The sequence below is a fragment of the Hipposideros armiger genome, unplaced genomic scaffold (assembly GCF_001890085.2).
Source record: "Hipposideros armiger isolate ML-2016 unplaced genomic scaffold, ASM189008v1 scaffold_1297, whole genome shotgun sequence".
Lineage (NCBI taxonomy): Eukaryota > Metazoa > Chordata > Mammalia > Chiroptera > Hipposideridae > Hipposideros > Hipposideros armiger.
In genome coordinates this window covers 114811-137772 of record NW_017732647.1, presented here as the reverse complement: position 1 = coordinate 137772, position 22962 = coordinate 114811, and positions in this window count along the sequence as shown.

Below are 22962 nucleotides of genomic sequence, written 5' to 3'. Positions count from 1 at the left end.
GAAATGTATAAGTTGCATCTTTTTCTATATGCCCAGCACCAGTATGTTTTCTAGGTTAAGTATTTTCATTTGTTCATTATTTCATTAAACAAACATACGCTGAACAACTGAACTTTCCCAGTTTACAATTCTTTTGCATGCTTCTATGCCCAAGAGCAATAACTTCACTTAGTTAGGAAATGCATTATACTTCTACAAAAATATTTTCCTTATCTTTGTTTACCTCTGCTAATTTAATTTACTGAAGCAGAGATTTGCTATTGACTAGAAGTTACAAATACAAACTGTCTATAGGGTACATTTAGGATGTTGCAGCTTCACAACTTTTAATCAGTGGTTCCTAGGCTTCTTTCTGGGTTCATACATCAGAAAATTCTTCAAAGAATGTGAGCTACTTAAAAGAGGACAGTTGGGGCTGGCCGAGTGGCTCAGTTGGTTAAGAGTTGGCTTGGGAGTGGGAACTCTAAGCAGCAGGGCTGCTGGTTCGGTTCCCACATGGGTCAGTGACACTGCACCCTCTGCAGCTAAGATGGTGAACAAGAGCTCAACCTGGAGCTGGGCTGCTGTGAGTGGCCGGCGACGGCATAGGCTGCAGCCCCTGCTGCAGTGGGCTGCCGTGAGCTACCTTGAGTGGTGGGCAGCCAGCGTGAGCGGCTGACAGCCGGCAAGAGTCACTGTGAGCGGCCATTCAATGGCCGGAGACCTACTGCCTCAGCCGGGAAGAGCGCAATGATCATAATACCAACATGGACCAGTGAAGCAACGTCCTCCACAACTAGACTGAAGAACAAAAAGACAGCAACTTGTCTGTTCCCCTCCCCCAATTACCCAATACAATCTTTAAAAAAAAAAAAGGACATACAGTTTGCTCTAATAATGTTATCACCTATTAACACTGTCATTTCCTAGACGAAATGACATTTTAATATAAAGCTGTAGCAATATGGTCCTTTAAATGCACTTGGCTTTTTGATAAATTTGCTACATTGCCCTTATTTTTTACATTTTACTGTGAACCAGTAAAAGTTTTATCATGGACCAGCCTTTGAAAACTGCTGCCCTAAATGATCCCCAGGCTGCTTACCTTGTGGGACCATACCGAATGTGTGAAATATTGGGAAATAGACACATTTTCCAAAAGCTTATAGCTGGTTTGAATGTGACTTCCTCTCCTAACCACTGGTAAAATTTATTGTAATGCTTGTATGTATGCTTATTAGTGAAAGGAGATGAATTTAAGGTGAATAATTATTTCAAAAAAAATATATGCTTTGCTCAAAAATATACGCTTCACTCAAAAATGCTGATAATAACACTTTGTTTTTAAGACACCTATAAGTTATCTCTCTCTAATGCATAATGCTGATAATAAAGCCAAAGAGAAAAGAAGTGGAGTTCTTATTAGGTGTGAGGTTGCATGTGCCCTAGTGTCTGCACTGAGCTGGATTCCTGTCCCTGTTTGTCGTTTCCTATTATAAGGTGATAAAAACTCCCATGAAAAGTTACAGGATGTGTATAACCAATCCTCAGAGCAGCAATGCCCATAGACTCTTGTTTTTTCTCAAGCTTATTGGAGTTTTGGGTCTATTTAGAAATCTGATGGAAAGCTGTGGAATTTCAGGGGCCTTACAGTCATAATCCTAAATGCAAATGATACAAACAACGTTAAAGGTAGAAGGGAAAAGCATTCCAAAACGCTTCACCAAAAAAGTGATAGAAATGTAATATGCAAAATTTCCCCCCCAAATATCTTTGTTAAGAGTCTTGCACTAAAGCAGTCATTCAAGTCTTATCCTTTGTTTATTCTAGATGTGGTAGGTCAGGATGCTCTAAGGCACTTTGTCCAGATGCATTTCATTTTAAAGCACTTACTCTCAAGAACTTTTTGAAGTTGGGCTGGTACTACTTTACTCACTGACTTATGTTTAGATTAGAGCAACAAATGATCAAGCTGAAACTCACTTTGAAACAAAATTCTCCCCCTCCCCCCAATATAGTACATAAACTGAGCTGCAGCCTTTGCATTTTTTGCCATCTGGCCCACAGTGTGGGATGATATTAGTAGCATGTCAGGAAATTTTCCCCCCTCTCTTTTCAAAAAAAATAGAAAAAGAAAAAAAATAATCCTAATCTAAAGTATGAAGAGTATTAAATGAAACATCTGTCTCGCTGAATGAGTAGATGAACTTTGCAGTCTGCAAGCTGCTGGTGTTTGTCAAGTACATGTTTACATTGCTGACTGCTGTAAATTTTCAAGATGGTGACATGAAATTGACTTACTAAAATATCTTATTCAAATCTCTTAAAACATATGTTTCATTTTATTTTTTTGTCTTTTTTTCTCCTTTAATGTCCTTATTCTTGATGAAAGGCATTGTCGATTGCATGGTGAGAGGTTGCTGAGATTTTAGTCAAGCTGAAGTCACTGAGTGGTTAAAAAATTACAAAATAAAATACACCAAAGGCTATCACAAAACTCTTGTTAATGTAGAACTAGAATCTTAGATGCTAAAAAATACAATAAAAGAGTCACAGAATTTAGGCAAATGCCATGAAAGAAAGAGCCAAGATGATGCTTCAAATATTTTGAAAGAAAGGTACTTTAAAAAAAAAATCTGCTTGATGGATGATTATAAACTCTACTAAATTCAGTCCTAGTCAGTGAATAAAGATAAAAGGGTGAATTTTTCTTGAAATCTTCCTAAAATATTATCACTGGATAAAATAATGCATAGCCCAATTAGGGATTTAAGCTTCATTGAAGAGATATCTTAGTATAAGTTTCAAGTTCTTTTCTTTCCTTACTCTAAATATACCCATTTTTTTTCTATCAGTTCTAATTGGGAGTCCGTAGGAAGGGAGTTGAATCTACTATACAAATGGGTCAGAGAAGGCCTCTAGAAATAAGCAACTTCTAAACAGGGACCCCAGAGACAAATGAGTTAGCCAGTAAGAGAGCAGAATGGAAGAGCAAAGATTCCAGGTGAAGGTTTAATTCAAAAGAACAAAATCCAAAAAGGACCTGAATCATTGTGAGACCAGCAAACAGTTCAGTGCAATTTTAGCATTTAGTGTAAGTGGAGGAATTGCCAAGAGGTGTTTAGAAAGCCACTCACAGGTGGGATGAAAGACCAGACAGGCTCTGCCACCCAGAGTTTGTTTTTTTTCCCCTCTGAGGACAATTAAAAGCCATTTAAAGGTTAATCTGGAGGGTGACATAATCAGATTTTCACTTTTGAAAGTGCCCTTAAGTGTCTCTTCCCTGGGGAGAATGTGTTAGGAAATAAGTGCTGAGAACATCCAGGATGCTAGTATAATAATTCAAATGGGAAGGAATGTGGACATAAAGTCAGAAGTGGTGTGGGTGAAGGAAGAGGGGACAGATTTGAGCTACCTGAAGGGATAACACTTATAAGAATGATTAGATTGATACATGAGGAAAAGGCAGGCAAACCAAGATTCTGAGACATCCTTGTCTTGTTGCTACTCCCATGTCATTACTTACTTCTCCCTTGAGTGTTGAATGGTCTCTTGAAATTTCTGAGAGGCAAATCAGAAACAAGATGTCAGTCCACTGCAGTGAAAGCCAAGACCATAGCCAAACTGACTAGGACTGAAAGACCTCATAAACACCAGTCCCTAAGCGCCCTTCCCACATTCACTTGCCCTTTAGGTCTAGTTCAAATGCCATCCAGGATTCTGCCATTGAGAGCTGATCACCCTCTCAACCTCAAGTGTATAATTTTTGGCGTGTACTTTGATTATTTATTTGTATTTAATTTGGCTGCTGTGGCATGTCTGCATTTTCTACAGGATTGAGAAGCTGCTGAGAGCAGAGACCCTGTCTTTATATTGCCTGTCCCTAGCAAGCTCCTAGCACAGAGACTTGCACATAATTGGTTGCTCAGCACATTTGCTGAACTTAATATTTTAAGTCTCCCCTGACCACATTTTCATAGCTGTCTTCAGAAGCAGCTGGCTCTTTGCCCTGTTCTTCCATCCAAGAGGCTAATGAGCAGAGAACTAAAACTCAGGACTGTGACAGATGCGATGCTGCCTAAGAGAATGGCAGGAGCAGGATAAATTGTAAATAAATTAAGTTATTTCATTCACTCACTTAAGTTGAATTTCTTATATTCTTGAAAAGTGATGTGCTGGCAAACATGAACTTAAGTGAAGCGATAAAATACATGAGGTACAAGTTATTTGCCTTTGATCAAAAGTTGATATTTATATCTACTATATCTTTTGTTTTCTTGAGATTTAGATTTGATATTTATGTTTCTTCTGTTCCAAGAAAGAGGAAGAGGAAGCTGCTATTTCAGATCATGGCTTAGTCTCTTTGTATGTGAACATATGCATTAAAACACTGTGTCCCCTCAACAGAGAAAATCTAAGGGAGGCAAAGTAGCCAACTGGACTGCTTAGTCTGTAAATTAACCTGTTGCAGCTCTAGCTAAAAAAAAGGAAAAAGGAAGAGAAATAAAGTATGTGTTTCTTTACGTAGCCAGGAACTTGTAGAGCAAGAAAATACTTTAAAGGTGGCCCGAAGCATCCAATGTTGGCCAGTAGTATTCCATGGTGTCTGAGGGGTTCAAGAAAGTTGGCTCAAGGGCCCTCAGGGTAAGGGCAAGCTGCAATCCATCTATCGACAGGGAAGACTTTGGGACTACCACTGCCTCTTCAACCAGAGAACTAAGCTTTTATCTCATTTGTTTGTTTGCTTTTGTTTGTTTTCAATAAAGAAATTTGGGTTCTTAACAAAATCCAGACCTAAACAGAAACCCACCCTCTCATTTTTAGATGAGATACTGAGGTCCAGAAAGGATAACACAGCTAAGTATCACAGTAAGAGTTTATAGCACGAAGACCTGAATTTTAATCCCAGCACTACTGCTTGCCAGGCAAGTGATCTTGGGAAAGCTACCTAACTTCTTGGAACTTCAGGTATCTGTAGAAATGGGTTTCTGAAAGGACCTGATGAAGGAATTTTAAGAATACATTTATCACAGTGACTCGCAAATGGAAAATGTTCAGGGAATGTAGATATTGGCAGTAGCAGTAGTAATAGCTGCAGAATCTTAGCTAGAATGTAAATCTTTCTATTCTGCATTCGGTGTTTTTTCCTATGTGCCTCAGCAAACAAACAAACAAAATCCTCTGCATTATTGTTTATCCAAAGGAAAAATAAAGTTAAGAAGTTTATTTCAAGAACAATGATGTTTTCCATTTTCTTCTTAGGGTATATTTCTACTTTCAATTAGGAAACAAAGGGTCTTGGAAGTAGGGATATAAAATATATAACTTAATATTCTAGGGAACAAATGTCTTGAAGTAATGTGCAGTGACTTGGGTGACAGATATAAATGCATTGCTCAGAAAGATACTATTAGTTCATACCACAGAGTAAAACAATGTTAATTTATCTTTTAAGAAAAACTTATATTTTGGTATTCAGGAAAATGATTTTTAAACATTGAATAAATAAAACCTTAAAAAAGGATTAAGGAAATACAGAGAACTTTTATTTGTCATTAACTAGCTTTTTGAAGAAATTCCATAAAATTAGTTCATCAGTGTGCATTCTTCCCCAAAATAGACAAAGACTCTACTCCAGTACCAAACTTTCTAGTGACAATAAGGGAAAATGAATAATAAAATAGCAGTCAGTGGTAAGCATTCTGAGGAAAAATAAATCAGAGTAAAGAGGCATAGAAGTGGCAAATTCTCAACTCACGAGCTCAAAATTAATTCCAGATGAATTAAGCTATTAAATTTTACAAATAGAAAGCTGTAAAAGAAAATCTATAAAATGTAGGTGAATATCTTTTTTGATCTTTGAATGCATAATGTCTTTACAAGTATAAAAGCAAATAAAAAGCCAACAAATAAAAAGATCAATCAATTAGACTATATAAACACTAATATTTCTATCCACTAAACAAATTAATAAAACTAAAAGGCATATGAAAAAATGATAAATATTTGCCACCATTGTGAAAATAGTATTAAAATATAAAGAGCATAATTCAATGAGAAAAATCTTCAATGTAAGATATAAATAACTACTGAATTAAATATGTGACAAAAACTAACTTCATAATAATCAAGACATACAAAATTGAAAAATACTTTAAGTATTAAAAAAGCAAAAAACATTGCACTTTTATACATGATAGGAGTGTGAGTCAGTGTCTCTGTCTGAAAAATAAAAGTGGTGTCTGTTAAGAACCAGAACAAGCTCCTTCTCTTTGGCCCGGCCAGTCTACTTCAGTAATTCTGGTGATGTAAAAAAAATCACCATGAGGGGGACAGTTCGAGGAATGTAATTGATAATGTTGTGAATGTAATTGATAATGTTGTGTCAGGTGGTCACATGTCTTGCTAGGGAGACCGCATCATGGATGGGGAAGAGGCTTGATCACTGCACTGTACACCTGAAGCTGATGTTGTATAATATTGTATGTCAACTATAAATATATATATATATATATATATATATATATATATATATATGGTCATGGGACGTGGAGTATAGTGTGGGAGTGGAGTCAAAGGAATTGTAATAGATATGTATGATATTGTGGGGAAATGGGGTGGCGGATTAGGGGAGGGGGGTTTTCACTTTGAGGAGTAAAAAGTATAACTATTGCACTGTGTTGTACAGCTGAAACGAATTCTAAAAAATGTGTATTTCATAATAAAAAATAATTTAATAAAAAAAATCACCATGAAAATAAAGGAAGAAATACACAAACATTTAAAAGTATTCATTCCTGGATTGTAAGATGCTTGGGGATCTTATATCTTCTTTTTACATTTTTGTATTTTTGAATACGTTTTACAGACAGTATTCGATTACCAGGAAAAACAAAAATTAAGAAGGAAAAGGAAAAGAAGTAGAAGAATAAAAGATGGAGGATTTTCTTGACTGGCCTTTGCATCTACATTGAAACTTCATCCATTTTATTCTCACATCAATCAGAGATATGTTCATTACGGAGAAAATAATAAAATTTCTAAGAAAAAGTAAGACCCAGCCAGGAAATCACACTTGGAAAAGTAATTAACTGTACAAAGATCATAGCACATTTCCTTGAGCTAATTTTGTGGATTACTCCTGAGAATGTAGTTATACATCATAGAAGAGCCCTTCTGAAGAAGGGTAATGAAGGAAATCTCTTTGAAGGATTTTAGCTCTGTTTTTCTCACTGTTTAAATTTTAAAGTTTCTGAAAAGATATTTAAGCAACTTCCCTTGTGTTCAGATTATAGAGATCTAGTAAAATCAGGCATTTGTTAGTGTGTGTGCATGGTGGTTATTGTTGTTGATGGTAATATGATGATTTATTATTGTGACTAAAAAAAAAAATCCTACCTGTATTCCCATATTTGCCTTAGGATACAGTTAGTACATCTTGGATATTTTGTGAGATCAGTGAGTGTTCTGGATTTCCTGACTGACATTTAATTTAAGCAGGTCAGTTAGCTGCATAGTGTTTTGAATTGGTTCCTCCTAGGATTTTGGGGCATGGCATAAAATGAAGAACTTTTTGCCTATTCATTTTTTCTCCTTCACCACATAGAAGAGAGCATTTTTTGTTTGTTTGTTTGTTTGTTTAGGATTAGCCAGGGCCATATGATAACACAGGAACACTCTGTGTCCTAGAATACATATAACTTTCAACTAAAGTATTGATAACATTTGTGTAAGGTTAAAGCTACAATGCAAAAATGAATAAATGGAAATTTCAATCTAATATACTAAGGTATTTAAATCAGACTTCTGTTCTAAATAGCTAAAATGTTTTTACAAAAGGTTTAAAGTATTGTTTTAGTACTTATAATGTGTTCAGTAATACATATTCTCATACTATTAAACAATTAATACTATTCTAATATTTCTAATAATACTATTAGAAATATTGTTTCTACATCACAAAGTATTTCAGCAAAATGCTTTTTTTTTGTATTGTAAAGAATTTAGGATCACTGCTGTCTCATGTGTTTGAGATTTTTAAGACTATACTTATGGTACCTACAATAAAAAAAAATCCTTAGTTATTGTAGAAGCCATTCCATCCCAACCTGGCCTCTGGTTGGAAGACTCAGATAAGGTCATGGATACTGATTTTGATGTTATTTATTTAGAAACTCTTCTTATAACTAGTTTAATTGTTGAAATTATTCTTATAGTTGCCATAGTTTAGGAAAAATTGGGATATCAACTCCTGGATCCCTTTCAAGTTAATCAGGGAAAATTAGTGATGAGGAATAAACTGTTATACCATGTACATACTTTTTAAATTAAAATTTATTGGGGTGACAATAGTCAACAAAACTATATAGGTTTCAAGTGTAAAATTCTATAATACATCATCTATACATTGTATTGTGTGTTCACTACCCAGTCAGTTCTCCTTCCATCACCATGTATTTGACCCTCTTTACCCTCTTCTACCATCTCCCCTCCCCCTCCCCCTCCAGTAACCACTGTTGTCTGTGTCTATGTGTTTTTGTTTCTTTATTTGCTTGTCCTGTTCCTTTGTTGCCTTCAGTTTTAGATCTCACATATGAGTGAAGTCATATGGTTCTCGGCTTCTTCTGATTTATTTCACTTAGCATAATAATCTCAAGATCCATGCATGTTTTCGCAAATGGCAGTATTTTAATTACCATATGACCCAGCAATCCCTCTCCTGGGTATCTACCCCAAAAACCTGAAAACATTTACCCGTGAAGATATATGTACTCAGATGTTCATTGCAGCTTTATTTACAGTGGCCAAGATATGGAAACAACCAAAGTGTCTTCGATAGATGATTGGATAAAGAAGACGTGGTATATATACACAATGGAATACTACTCTGCCATAAGAAAACAGATTTTTTAAACTAAGAAATTTAGTTGGGCCCAACTTTCCTTTCACCACTTCCATTCCATTCCCCATCAATTCTTTCTTAGGTCATTCACATTTCTGACTCAACTTTTCTAATTTTCACTTGGTTGATAGCAGTAACTTTTAACATTCCTCTGAAGCATTTTTTTCAAGATAAAAGTTTTTGTCTGTTTTATTGACTACTGTATTCTCAGTGCCTAGAACAGTGAATACCTGGAACATAGTTCTAGCTATTGAATGAATGAATAAAATATAACATAAACATTGAAAATATATAAATCAATTATTCACCCCTATCTGTAAAGAATTTCTGACTTCAATAAGAATAGATTGCACAACATATAAATTATGTTTTGGTTTTTTAGAACATGCAAGTAATTTGCTTAAGCATAATTTTATAAACATATGTGACTTTTCAAATATACATCCTTAGTTAATTCTTAGTAGTAACATAATAAAATAGTATATATTTTACAATTAGATATTTTGGAAAATAATCTATACAATGTGACTTAAATCAGAATAGAATACTAAGTTTTTAAGGAAAAATGTTCATTTTTAAAAATCCTTCTGCCAATCATTATTCCCTTCAAGTTACTAGAGTTAGGTAATGCCTCTGCTAGTTGCTCCCTACAAACTTAACACTTCTCTAGCAGCGTCTACACATAATATTAGATGGTAAATATTTCATTAAGGGCATAGTTTTCTTAGCCGGTTCCAATCAAAGGGCTTCTGCTTTAATAGTTTATCTAAAAGATACATTATGAGAAACCTCTTCCTGTACAGGAATTTTTCTGTATTGTTTACATAGGTATCACAGAGTGATGTGCTTGATACAAATTGTTTCAGTTGGAAAGAGCTCTGCCAAAGAAAACAGACAGGCAGCTGTTAGTATAGTGCATACATTTTTTTTGGTTAAATATGGCTGCACCTGTGTAAACACAAACTTTATTTCCAAGAAGTATCCCTGCAGCTGCAAAGACTTTCAAACAAAACCAGAGCAGCTATTTTTTATGGTACTATGTAATGTATGTAATAGGTTTTGGTCAGTTGTCAGTCTCAAAAATAATATAAGGTTCATTTATTTTAATATAGACATTTTATTGTACTTTTTCCAAAACCTTAATAGGAGGTTGACTTTATTTCCTACTTATGTTTCATATTGACTTATTACAAAAATTAAATTTGATCAAGGAACAATGGTCCAGTCATGCAAAGTAAATCAGAAAGAACAGTTTTCTTCATTCATTCATTGGCTCATTCATTCTTCATTCACTTGTACTTTTTAAAATTTTCCCCAAAGTATAGTAAAGAATTACAGCAATCTTACAAATGACTCATTGATGTATACCTTATTACTTTTTCAAAAAAAATGTTTATTATTATTGATGGAGGTAACTCTAATTATATAACAGAATTATAATCATGAGATGCCCCAACAAATGAAAGGACATGCCTTTCCCTAAAGCACTGTTGAAGGATTCCTCAGAATTTCTTAAAACTTTTCTCATATGCAATGAGTTGTGCCTCAGTGCTAAATGATATTAAAATATTAACAAACAACTAATTTTTAAGTTCGCTATATTTAAATACTAAAACCAGTTTAAGTATTATCTTCTAAATGTGTAAGTAGTTTCATCTTTTATATACTTTTAAACTTCCCTTAGTCACAATAAAAAAAAAACTTAATCTCCTAGATCTTTGTTTAACAAAATCAAGAAAAGGCCATTTTTACATATTTACAAGAACTTTTGATAAGGAAAGATTTAAAGCATTTATTTAAGGACTAGGCTACAAACATTCTGCAGGATGTGCTTCCTCTGTCTGAGAGCCCTGGGCAGATACATGGCCCCTGTGGGCATTTAAGGAGATTCCCAACCTGCTTCTTGGGAAACAAATTGCTTCTCCCTCCCTCAGAATAAGGTGTGGATTGATGCTTACAGCAATTTTAATGAGACATCAGAAGGTGCCTGTAAATTAATGGTTCTTAAAGTGTGGTCCAGGTAACCTTGGGAGGTCTGCAAGATCAAACTACGTTCATAATAATGCAAATATATCATTTGCCTTTTTTACTCATTATCTTATGAGGCTACAGTGGAGTTTCCTAAAGGCGACATGATGTGTAATTACATTGTAAAATAAAATAAGTTGGGCCGGCTGAGTGGCACAGTTGGTTAAGAGCTCGCTCAAAGGTTTGAGCTCTGAGCAACAGTGGTTCGATTCCGGCCTGAGCTGAGCTGCCACTGAGCTACCAACAGGTGGCAGGATGGCTCAGCTAAAAAAATAAATAAATAAAATAAAATAAAATAAAAAGTTAATATTTGGAAGTTAATGAACTATTAGTGAATATTTTTCAAATTAACAATGCAGAATGGGTTAAAAAAATCATTCAAAGTTCTAGAAAGACCAAAGAGTTCTAATGTAACAAGGCAGAAAAAAACCCATTGATTCCATTTATAGGGTTTTGTATTCCACATTACAATTAACCTTCAATAAGTCAACACTTGTTGAGTTTTAATACAGTACAAAAGAAAAATATCCACAATTTTCTGAAAGGATTAATATAATACTTCTCCCTTTTCTAAAATCTATACAAGACAGGGTTTTCTTCATATGCTTCAACTGAATAACATAGATCAACAATTAGAATGCAGACACAGATATAGGAATCTAGTTGTCTTCTATTGAGTCAGACATTAAAGAAAATGAAAATAGGGCTGGCCAAGTGTCTCAGTTGGTTAAGAGCTCGCTCAAGAGTTTGAGCTCTGAGCAACAGCGGTTCGATGCCCAGCCCGAGCTGAGCTGCCTCTGAGCTGCCAAAAGGTGGCAGGATGGCTCAGCTAAAAAAAAAAAAAGAAAATGAAAATAATGTTTAAAATGCCATTGTTCACTAATCATTTGCTTGTTTGTTTGTATAGGAAAATATAGTCATTTTAACACATACTGAACTTATTATTGTTTTTTAAAAATGAATTAATAGGTAAATATTTTAATTATCAATAGATAGGGGCCAGCTGAGTGGCATGTTAGTTAAGACTTGGCTTGGGATGCCAGCTCTGAGCAGCAGAGCCCAGTTTGGATCCCACATGAGGACCAGTGAAACTGCGCCCTCTACAGCTAAGATGGTGAACAACAGCTTGATCTGGAGCTGGGCTGCTGTGAGTCACTGGCAGTGATGCGGTAGGCTGCAGACCCTGCTGCAGTGGGCAGCCATAAGCTACCATGAGTGGCTGGGAGTTGGCATGAGCTGCCAAGAGCCGCTGTGAGTGGCCGTCCAGTAGCCTGCGACCAATCTCACCCAGGAAGAGCGCAATGATAATATCAACACGGGCCAGTGAAGCGACGTTCTCCACAACTAGACTGAAGAACAAAAGGATGGCAGCTTGTCTGTTCCCCTTCCCCAATTCCCTGATTCCCCAATGCTGTTCCCCTCCCCAATTCCCCAATAAAATCTTAAAAAAAAAAGATATATCCACATAGGAAAAATCTCATTGATATCCATAATTTTTTTTAAATGTAAAGAATTCTGGAGACCGAAAGAGTTTAAGAATTGCTGCTGTGGATCATGCTTTTCTACTACAAAGAAATATGAAATGATTATATGAAAAGATAGAATACTCAGTTGACCTTTTTTTTTAAACAAAAAATAAGTGAACTCAAGAGCACATACTAAAAATTGAATTGTAAATTATGGTCTCATTTGCATACCCACAGCCTTTCCCCGGTCACCATAGGTTTCTCTCTTATGAAATTGTATATGAGTGTGGTCACATATCCATGACTTTATTCCCCTGTGGACACCTGTGTATTCAGGGAACATATGAAAGTTAAGTTTTATACAATCTCATTTCACGCTGCTTTAGATAGGGCTTGACTATGCAATCATAACAGGTAACTATCTCTACAATACAAACATGAACATTTCTAATATTACCAAGAAATAATATAGAATGACAAATTAAAATAAATCTCTGCTTATATTAACATTTCACTGAGTCCAACATTCATGGATTCAACCTCTATGTTAAGCCCAGGGACCACCGCACTGTGAATTATTAATCTGACGTTGGAGAAACATTGCCTTTTACCAACAAAAGCAGCTGAGATTCTTTACCATAAAGACTTAGATGATCTTTAGCTATACCTGCCAAAAAAACATGTTTTAGTAGACTAAGAAATTATTACTAAAATTTTAACATGTTTTATGTATTTACTCATATATTTCTTTGTAAGCAAAATTAACAACCTCATTCTCAGGTAGAGTTCAACAAGCAAACTCCTGAGAGGACATGGTCATGCATGAATCTTTACCAGGCAAATGTACTTTTGGGTCCTATGGATGGAAATACCATGGCTGGCTCTGGAGGACACATGCTCTGTAATTTGTTAGCTTCACTTGTACACTTGAAATTCAGGATTCCTAACAGGGAAGCTGTTTCAGATTGTGTAGGGAGTCAATAAAAACCTTTCTATGATGGGAGCATACCCCATATGTTTAAATGTTATACCCATCATCTCGCCTTGTGATGCTCACATTATTTCCTGTGCTAGTGTTTTCCACATTGATTACAGCTTACCATTTATTAGGACCCAGTTGTTTTTCATGTTTTCATCATCCACTCTGTGATTAGTGCTTCATTTTTAAATGTTTTTTTCTTTCTTCAATGTTTTCTGTTATTTTTCTTTTTCATGAACTTTTATTTCATTCTGGTAGAATAATTTAGGGACTTCCAAAATAGAGTGATTGCATTTTAGGAGAGTGTGCAAGATAATTCATAAGGTAGAGAAAGAGAATACCAGCGCTATTGTTCAGAATTATTTTGGCTTCGATTTTTAAAAGTTCATTTTATTTTATATATATATATATATATATATATATATATATATACATACACATATAAAATAAAAATTCATTTTATTACATATACATAAAATGATCATAATATACTAGTTCAGAAGTACATGTGGTGTGTAATTTACAAACAAATATCAGTGCCAGCCAAGTGGTTCAGTTGGTTAAGAGCTCACTCAAGAGAGCGAGCTCTCAGGAAGAGTGGTTTGATTCCTGGCCCAAGCTGAGCTGCCGCTGAACTGCCAACAGGTGGCAGTATGGCTCAGCTAAAAAAAGTAAAAAATAAACAAATATCCATATATGTGGATGTATGCCAGCATTTAATTTCAGTGGTGTATACCATCAAACATGTTTTGATATCACTGACTAAATATCATCTATTTTTCTTAAATGTCTGTCCCATGGTTTCTTGGAACCCTCACACAAACTTTATTTTTACTCTTCCTAAAATTTGAAATCTTCTAAGTAAATACTCTAAACATTCTAATTGTATTCATTCAATATTTTAAACACTTTGATGCATTCCTCATGTTCAAAATAGGTGACACATATTTAACGTTAGAGGTGGTTGGGATTCTAAGATGGATTTCAAAAAATTCAAGTAAAAAAATGATAAAAAATGCTCGAAATCTTGTAAGTGGTCGCTACTTGCATGTCGCTATTGATAATTTACTAGTGTTGTTTTTGCATGGCCTTCAATGGCTACCCATTCTTCGGCTGTAGCGATTACATGGGAATTGCTCACTACCACTCTCCACCTGAAACATAAATACGATAACTAATGGCTCACCTAGTACTACTTTTTCTGAGCTCTAACCATCTTTGTAGCATGGGCAAGAAATGTTCTAAAATGTGTGCTCTTCTGAGGGGGATAGAAATCTCCATCATCACTGGAACTACCAGAGTGGTTTTTAACAAACATACTTATAATATGAAAATGTTCATTATAACCCAATCCTGATTTATTATAAATAAAATGGTACAATGAAGTGCAACTTCAAAGATGATCTAATGCCAAATCCTGATTTACAAGTAAAGAAAATGTGCCTCTAATAGGATAAAAGACTTGCTAAAGGTTACACAGCTGCTTAATAGCCAGACTAGGACTACCCAAGACATCAGTTCCTAATATAGCACATCTCTACTCAACCAGGTCTAAAATTCAGAGCATTTTGAGAATAAATAGTGTTTGACTATTACTTGGAAATATATTTTATTCATAGTTTATTGGTTTAGTCTCTGAATTGCTCAGTTACAGGATTTTTATCTCTCTTATCTTGCTAGAGCCTAGAAGTCATCTCTGTTTTACTTTATACCATGGCAATTTAAAGCTGCATAATCAAATTAGGACCTCATAATATTTTTGAAGGGATGAGTGAGACATATCATAACCATGAAAATTTTCCATTTTAAAATAGCCTCAGGATGTTTGGTATATTTTGGCTGCTAGTGAATTCTTTTGCTTATTGCAAGGAAATTGGATAATATTTGAGAATACAGATCTCTTCAATTTCACTGTCATTAGTGTAAGAAAAACTTGGAGTGAGATAGAGATGCATCTGTTTTTCCCTCCAAAGGCTGTTAACAAACATCCTTAGTCCTGAGAGAATGATGTGGATTGTTATTTATTGAATATCACATCTATGATAGACATTTTACAATCCCAAGCTCTAGAACAGTATTAAGTGCTAATAATGAATGGTCTTGTTGTGTAGCCTGCTTGTGGAATAAAATGGCTTTTAATGGGTTCCCTGTCTTTTTTTTTTTAATTTACTGGAAATTCAATTTATAGTAAATACAGGTTCATTTTTTATAGGTTAAAAAAATATAAAGGTGTGTCCCTGAGCTCACATTTCAGAGGTTTGAAATGACTCTTTGTATCTGATTTTTATTGCACTGTGAATGTTACAGCAATTTTCATTTCAACATGTAAACTGGAGCCTATTTTATGCATAAAATCATGTAGCTCAATCTCCAAATACATTGCCCACCCATGTATGATAATTAAATTTTTATTGAACAAAGCCCCCAAATATTAAGTATTAGTTGATTTGGGTAACTAAATATGTTAGATGTCCATGGGCAATTATGATAAAATATTAAAGCAATTTTATATCAAGAATAAGATAAAAATATACAGCCACATACTCTTGATTCAGTTACTTCAATTTTTGCACATTAAACATGTATTTAAGAGCTGCCAGTTCAACTTCAACTATAAAGTTATTTTAGTTTTGAGTAATTCCAAGATGTTGAAGTGCATTTGAGAGACTAGGAGTCCCAAAAAGTTGCTGCCACTAAGCCTCATCTAAGCCAACACAAACTTATGATCTTTCTTTTAATAATAAACTTAGAATCCCTATTAGAAAATATGCCACAGTGTAGCACTCAGGGATAAACTATATTGCCATAGTCTCTCTTAAAAGAAAGATAGGAATAAGTTGCTTAATAAAGTCTAAATCATTCCTTAGGTTAGCTAATAGAAGCACCCATGGTTATAAAATTAATCAGTCCCTGCTATTACAGCAAATTGGTGAAGATTGTATTGACACATCTTCATCTGCATGTCTCATCAGAGGTGCCCGTGCCATTTAGCTACGAAACCCTGGAGGCTTTCCTCCACACGGAATCTTATAACACTTCAATTAAGGGACACCAAGCTGCCAACCAGATAGCGGCACATTTATTTCTTGATGACTCCTTAAGTTGTGCCACAGGCTTATCATTAAGAGAATATTTTTCACAGCAGGTTGCAAAGATCCTCATGCCATTAAAAAGAATTGAAAAAGCATCAATTTGTTGTTTCCACCTAACACAGATATTTTTCATTGCTGGAACAGCCATTAAAAACAATCTGTTTTATTGCATTCTGAAAAGATCACATGAAGTACACATAATGATTTATTTTAAGGATGACATTAGTATTAAAACCACTGTGAAAATGTAGTATTTGAAATAAATATTTAGGAAAACAAAGTCTCAAATATGTTTTTCTCTTTTAAAGCAAATTATTAGTAGAAATTTACTGATATCTCGAATCAGAGTTTTTAAATGCTCCAAAAGAATGCCTTTTAAAAGATGAGAAAGAATGTCTCTGGAGAGCTATGTCTCAGGAGAATGGCATGCCTTAAAATTTTAAGTGGAAATCTCTTTGAAATTTTGTAAACTGGAATAGAATGCTTTGAAAATATAATAGATTAAATACTTCTTTGGGGCAATTGTATGGGATTTTCTTTTTGGGGGTGGGGGGGCCGTGCTGCTTAATGTCATTCCTACATTCTATTGACTTAAAATACTATTTTTTAGTCACCAGAGTGGGAGAAAACACTCAATTCTGGTTATTTATTTACATTATGGCAACTACTGAATATGGGTACCTACCAAAAATTGTAGTTTGACACAGTGACTTATTTTACAACTTATTTTCTTAGTACTAGAGTGATCATTACTTGACAGCTTGCATCAGCAATAACTTAAAATAAGAATAAAATTTCTGTCAAGGAGGCTTCTTAATGTTACTGCTCAGAAAATTTTAGAAGTTTTTCATAAGTTGTGTTTGACAAATCAAAGGGAATAAAAGTAAATCATGCAATCCAGCAAGCACTATACAGTATTTTGAATTAATCTTCTAAAGAACAACAACAAAACAACCTCATAAAGGAGGACCTTATTCTGTCTCTCTGCTTTAAAATGTTGATTATATTCTGGTGTCAGCAAAGTTGGGGTGCCTTATGTTAAAACTGACCTCATTGAAATCTACCAGGACCTCAGCATGATAAATGGGACAGGGTGTAATAAGGAGTTGTAGTGGACACTATAGTATACTGTCAGATCTGCTCTTTAGGACTGAGACACTCATTCTTCCTGAAGTCAAGAGTTTGGTCTGAGCTGACCAGGTCTCAGCTGAATCCCTTACTGGGGGTTGCCCTGAGTAGAAGATATCCTCTATGTCCAAGGTCACTGCTCCTGCCTGCCTATGGACAACTCACATCCAATGACTGATCTACGGAGGGGTGTAAAGGCTCTGTCACCTTGCTACAGAGCTAGGCAATTCTGAAGAACCATCTCAGCTCTAAAGCACTCCCTGTGGGATTTTAGAGGCTTGTGTTGTGAGGGCACGACAGTTCAAATCTTCTCTCTGCCTAATTCTACCTCCCTCACTGCACCACAGGTGTGCACCTCAGGGGCACACCCCAATCAACGTCATACAGGAAATCTCCATCTCAAATTTGGTGCCAAAGAATCAATCTCTAAGACAATAGTACCCCATGTTTAACATACGAGTATCAGATTTGATTAGTCTGAATAGGTTATGCAACAGGAACAAAAATAGAGAATTATGGAGGCATGGGGGCACATATTTAAAAACAAAGAATCTTAGATGCACTTGGCATGCCTGAGATATTCAGAGCTCAGTTTTCATATAATATATCTCTTAAATCCCCTTCTCCATTCTAATTGATACCACGTTCATAAACTCTCCCTGCCTCTGATTTTCCCGAATTCCAGTTCATTCATTCTCTTCATGGCTGACAGGATCATCTTTCAAAACTGAGATTTGATATTGTAACTCACCTGTTTAAGAACTTCTGATACTCTCACATTGTTACAGTTTAAAAAGGGGTTTTATTCCTTAAAACCCTTAATCTGGCATGTATATCACTTCACTGCGTATAACATTCTTCCTTTGGTGACTGATCCTAGAGAACCTGGTACAACCTTAATACCTATGTTACAGATTCTTTGAATGTTTCACTATTTCCAGAATATGGCAGGTCTTTCAGTGATTCACTGTTGACCCTTAATATCTTTTCTCTCTTCCCCTTTATCTTGTTAATAAACTTTATTGATCCTGTAAGACCCCTCAGATATTTATTATCTGTTTAATTGTTCCCTGATTCTTCCACCAAAATATCAACTCCATACTTTATTCCCCAGTTTTATTTGTGCATTCATCTATCACAAAGCTTATGTAGTATTATAATTTATCATGTTTACATTTCTTTGTACTCTACTAAACAGTAAATTTTTCAAGGGAAGGGGGATACCATTTAATTTGTACTCCATAGTAAATACTTAAATAAATAAATGGGGATGTCTTAATTTAGGTTTCCCCAAAAGCAGAGTCTAAAGCAAGGATTTGGATGCAGGCAGTTTATTTGAGAAGTGAGTTTAAGTAGCAAGAGTGAGTGAGAAGGAGGAATGAAACATGGAAGGAAGGAAATTCAATAATGAATTGACCAGTTATTGAGATGGTCACCACTGTGGATAGTGACTTGGGTCAGGACCTCTGGGAACTTTCTAAGGATAATATGGAAAACATCTCTAAATTTTTGCTATGAAAGACAGGAAGGTGGAGGCATTTGTCCATTCATTCCATCACACCCTGGTTATCAGTTGCTCCGTTGATATTAAGTCCCACCGTCTTCCAGACTGTACTTGCACAATGGCTGGGTGAGATCTAGGCTTTGAAAAAAGTCTTGAAGGGGGAATCTAAGAGAGGACACTGACAGTGTGTAGAGAAATGTTCACTGCAGCTGCAGCTGAAATCACAGGGAGGATAAATAGATGTGGTCCAGGGCACAAAATCATATGCTACAGGACATTATTGAGCTAAAGTTCTGAAATTATTAGTTTTGAGGGAGCAGTGTTGGATCTAATCGGGCACTCTGATTTAAAGTGGGAAATATAACTAAATATATTTTCAGTGCAACTAAAAATAAGCCAAAGCTTATACTTACGACATTGATTCTGATTCTCTTCAAAAAAGTTTTCCTTAGTTGTGCCTGGCTCTTTTTCTTTGTTACTTCTTTGTTATCTCTTCTATGAATAATGAAGCATGTATTATTAACTTGGCAATTTAAGCTTTCTGAGCCTCAATTTTCTCATGGATAATGAGATGATAAGAATCTATTCTACAGAATCATTTTCCATCTATCTATCCATTCACTTATTCATAAACAAATATCTACTGAATATCTACTATGTGCCTGTCACCACTGTACGTAGGGCTATAGGTATAATGGAGAGTAAAAACAAAAGACAAAGATTCAAACTAACAAAAATTATTTATCAGTCTTTTACATAATAAATCTGGGGAAAGAGAGCTACTGAACAAATAAACACACAAACACATAATATAAAAAAATTTGTCGATGCCAGAAAAGAAAAATGCAATTTATAATTTTCACAAGAATGTATATAATAGGAGTATATAATTTAGACTGGTGTTTACTCAATGGCCTCAAATTGTCTGTCAAACTAAAACCTACCTAAAGAATGAGCAGGAGTTTGTGAGATGAAGAGTTGGAGTGGTGAGGAGAGCACTATAAGTGAAAACTATGAGGCAGAAAGGAAAAGCATGATGTAGTCTAAAGAAGGTGCAGTTTTTTAGAACAAAGTGAAAGAAGTTGAGAGAGTCGGTGCACCGTAAGGCTAGAGAGGTAATAAGGCTAGAGAGGTAAGCAGGGACAAGAATATTTGAGAGCATGGAGGCCCTAGGAGTCATCATGATTGGGAAGCAACGAGAAGACTTTGAAAGACTTTAAGCTGAAGAGGTAATGTGATGTGACATATTTGTGAAAGATTGTTTTTATGTATGAATTGAATGAGTGTTGCAATGCAAGAAGTGTAAACAGAACTATAGTTCTATTGAATGATTACTGACTTCATAAAGCATCTCATGTGCTGGGCTTATTTAGTACCTACATGGAGTTGATAGAATTTGGTTGCATTCCCCTTTTCTTATCTTCTCCCATTTTTCTTTCTTTGGTTTTTTTTCTCTTAGCTTTTCCCTTCTATCCTAATAACTTACTCTTAGCATCTCAAAGAGAACTTCATTAAGATAATGAAGTTATGCTATTCACAACCAATGGTCCATAACACATTTCTTGTCATGCTCCTGGGTGATTTGTGCTGCTGAGAAAGGCAAAGGAGGATACCAAGCCATTCTGCTCAGGATTTATGGGGCAAGGAGAAGGAATCATGGTCTTTATGGTGTTGTTAGGAGCAAAGGAGCAGAGGTTAGGAATCATTTGGTAGATAAAATTATGTGTAAAGTGAGGTCAAGGGTGTTGGGTAAACTAGAAGCAGTGAATTAGAGATGGGAGTAACAGTGAATTATGTCAAGAGACTTCTGGATATCCAAGCAGCAGGAGAGAAATTCAACATATTCAAATCTAAAGGAGTATAATACAATCCTGTCATGATAAAAAAGGAAAACATGAAGTAATTTAGGTAACAAATATGATGATAATTTTTTGGCATATTAAACTGGAATATCTATGTATGTATAAACAATATGGTTTTTAATTCTTATAATTATAATGATAATAAATTATAAATATTTTAAAAGCCCCCAAACAAAAATTGATAACAGTAAGTTTAGTCTTGAAGACGATAGCACAGAATGAAAGAAATTTCCAGGAACGTTTGTATACAGGAATCACCATCCAGGTTCTTCATAGAAAAATCAAAGAGCACCTTCCCTTTGGAATATTAAATATAAGCTTATTAATCACGATTATATCACTTTTTATTTTGTTTCTTTCAACTTTGTTGAAGCACATTATGTAGCACATATCTGAAGTGTGCATTTTGATATTTTGACATATATACATCTGTGGAAACATCACCATGACCAAGGTAACATACGATTCCATCAGCCTCAAAGTTTACTTGTGCCCCCTTTGTAATACTTTCTTCCATCCACTCACATCCCCAAGCAAGCACTTATGTGCTTTCTGGCACTATACATTAATTTGTATTTCCTAGAATTTTATATATATGGAATTATACAGTATAATGCTGGGTTCTTCTACTCAGCCTAATTATCTTGAGAATAAACATGTTGTATGCATCATTAGTTAATTTTATTTTATTGCTTAGTAGTAGTACATTGTATGAATATACCACAAATCATTCATCAATTTGCTTATTAATGGACATTTGGATTGTTTTCATGTTTTATCTCTTACCAATAAAGCTCCTATGAACATTGGTATATAAGTCTTAACATGAACATATGCTTTATTTCTCTTGAGTAAATACTTAGAAATGTAATGGCCAGGTCATATGGCAAGTGTTTATTTAACTTCAAATAAACTTCAAGATGTTTCCTAAAATGATTGTACCATTTTACATTCTCACTTGTAGTTTAACATAAAAATGACATGAGTCAACATTGCTTTACACAAATTTAACAATACCTCTGTAAGTTAAGTATTATTTTCCCCACTATACAGACGAAACCCAAAATTCAGAGATGTCAAATTACTTGTGATCACAAAGCAAGTGAATAAAAGAGCCAGAATTCAAACTCATATCTGACAGTGCCAGAATGCTTTTTCATAATGTCTAGGGAAAGTGTTTTAAAAAACAAGGACTAGCTCTTGCTTTAAATAGATGTGATTCTCATCCTCAGTTGCTAGCTTCTGCTTGGCTTAGATAAATGGATAGAATGGGAAATTATTTTAGTCCAAATGATGGCCCGTTGGCCTGAAAAGGTGGAGGTATAGCTTTATTTAGTTGACTGGATTTCGGACTTGTGACCTATCATCAGTTGGAGGAGATATTGGAGGAAGACCCTCCAATAAACCAATAATCTTTTTAATTTGAGAGAAAAGCTCCAATTCAGATCAAGTGCTACTTACTGTATTTTGCTGTGTATAATGTGCATTTTTTTTGCCCAAATTTGTAAGAGAAAAATAAGGATGTGCAGTATACATGGATAGTACTAATTCTGTATCTATATAATTGTTTTTAATTATTTTATTTATGCTTATGAGTTAAAAGTGTAACCCTAGAAATCAATAATGATATCCATAAGCAAAATAATACCCTGGAATATGATAATTGGTTTTGTTGAACTTACAACAAACTTGTAACGATGAAGAGTTCTTGGCCTTCTATGATGTATAAATATCATAAATTTGTTACTGGTACATAAAATTTCTTGTACCTTGTATCTGTCCTTGTGTTTTGCAATTATTTGTTACATAGAATTTCTTGTACCATAATACATTAAAAAAATAAATGCTAAAATTCCTTTATAATACAAAAAACAAGTGCCTAAATGTAAACAAATCAAAATTGAATTAAAAAATTAAAATGAAAGATTTTTTTCCCTGAAAGTTTAGGCCAAAAACGTGGGCACACATTATACATGGGAAAGCATTATACATGGCAAAATACGGTAAATCAGCAACCATAGA